Genomic DNA, 2,013 nt, shown 5'->3' with positions numbered 1-2,013 from the left:
AAGTGTGCAAAGGTTCAAATTTGTACAAATCCTTGTCATCTTTCTTGTTGCAGCCATCCTAAGGAGTGTGAGATGATGTCTCTCTCGCTGTGGTCTCTCTTCCCCCCACTCAGTCCCTCCGCTTCTTTTTCTTGAGATAGGATTTTACTATGCAGCCCAGGCTGGCCTCAAACTCTTTTTTTAAAAAATTAATTTTATTGGTACATTTAAGGTATAGAATGTAGTGACATTCATCATTGGACATTTGCACCTTTACATGATCCATCTTGGTTCTTGTTTTTCCCCAATCCCCCTGTCCTCCCTTCAACCCCTCCACCCATCCCTATCTACAAAGATGTTGTTTCCATTTTTTCTTTTTCTCATATTAATTCCATTGGCCTCAAACTCTTGATCATCATGCCTCCACTTCCTTTAGCCTCCAGAAGAGGGGTGGTCATTGTGATTTTGGTTTGTATTTCCCTAATGATTAGTGATGGTTGGCATCTATTCATCTGTCTTCTAGCCATTTGAATATTTTCTTGGAAGAAATGTCTGTTTAAATCCTTTGCCCCTTTTTACTTCATTCTTTTTAAGCACTTACAACATTCCATAGTTAAGTCACTTTTGATGAGCATTTAGGTTGTTTTTAACTTTTCTCTATTATAAATACAGAAAATATACAAATATACATTTGCATATAATACTTCTTGGTTTTTTTTTCCAGCTTTAGTTGAGTTTATTGGTACATTTTAGGGATACAGTACAGTTACATTCATTGTTGGGATCTTGTACCTCTACATGACAAGTCTTGATTCTCATTTTTTCCCCTTACCTCTGCCCTCCCTTCACCCCCTCCTCCCCTCCGCATCTACAAACACTTAATTTTCATCTTTTCATTCTCTCACATTTTTTTCTTTTCCCTTATTACCCTTCCCCTACCCATCCCACCTTCCCTACACCTTTAGCTCCTTTCTTCCCATTTCTAAATGTCAGTAATCTTATTATAATTTTATGCATTGTTGCAGATTATTCACACCAGGGAAACTATTCGGTACTTACACGTGTGACTTATTTATTTCACTTAGGAGTATATCTTCAATATGTATCCATTTTCCTATGAATGAATCTATTTTCGCGTTCTTTACGTCTGAGTAATATTCCATTTTATAGAAAAACCACATCTTCTTTATCCAGTTTCCAATGGATGGGCAAATAGGCTGTTTCCAAGATTTAGCTATTACAAACTGTACCGCTATAAACATGGGTGTGCATACTTCTCTGTGATATGATTCTTTTAGTTCTCTTGGAAAGATACCCAGCAGAGGGATGGCTGGGTCAAATGGAACCTCCAGTCCAAGCTCTTTGAGGTATCTCCATATTGATTTCCATAGTGGTTACACCAGTCTGCACTCCCACCAACAATGGAGAAGGGTTCCTTTCTCCCCACAATCCCGCCAACATTTGTTATTGTGTAATTTCTTGATAGCAGCCATTCTTTGTGGGGTGAGGTGGAATCTCAGTGTTGTTTTCATCTGCATCTCTCGAATGACCAGTGATGTGGAACATTTTTTCAAATATTTTCTTGCTGCTTTTACTTCTTTGTCTGAGTAATGTCTGTTCATTTCAGATGCCCATTTTTGAATTGGGTCTTTATATTTGGAGGGGCTGATGTGTTTTGAGTTCTTTATAGATCCTTGATAATAGTCCTTTGTCTGAGGAACAGCTGGTAAAAATTTTTTCCCACATTGTAGATTGTGTCTTAGTTCTGCTGATGGTTTCTTTTGAAGTACAGAAGCTTTTTAGTAAGATGAGATCCCAGTTGTTGATTCTATCTGCTAGTTCCCGTGCTACTGAGGATTTGTTCATAAAGTCTTTTCCTATACCAATGTCTTCCAGAGTTCTGCCTAACTTACCTTCCAGCAAGTTTAATGTTTCTGTTTTAATATTTAGATCTTTAATCCATTTGGATTTTAATTTAGTGCATGGCGAAAGATAAGGGTCTAATTTTAATCTGTGGCAGGTTGACATCCAGTT

The sequence above is a fragment of the Fukomys damarensis genome, unplaced genomic scaffold, assembly GCF_012274545.1.
Source record: "Fukomys damarensis isolate Sample0158 unplaced genomic scaffold, DMR_v1.0_HiC HiC_scaffold_5, whole genome shotgun sequence".
NCBI lineage: Eukaryota > Metazoa > Chordata > Mammalia > Rodentia > Bathyergidae > Fukomys > Fukomys damarensis.
The sequence above is the reverse complement of the archived record's forward strand: the minus strand, read 5'-3'. Positions refer to the sequence as shown.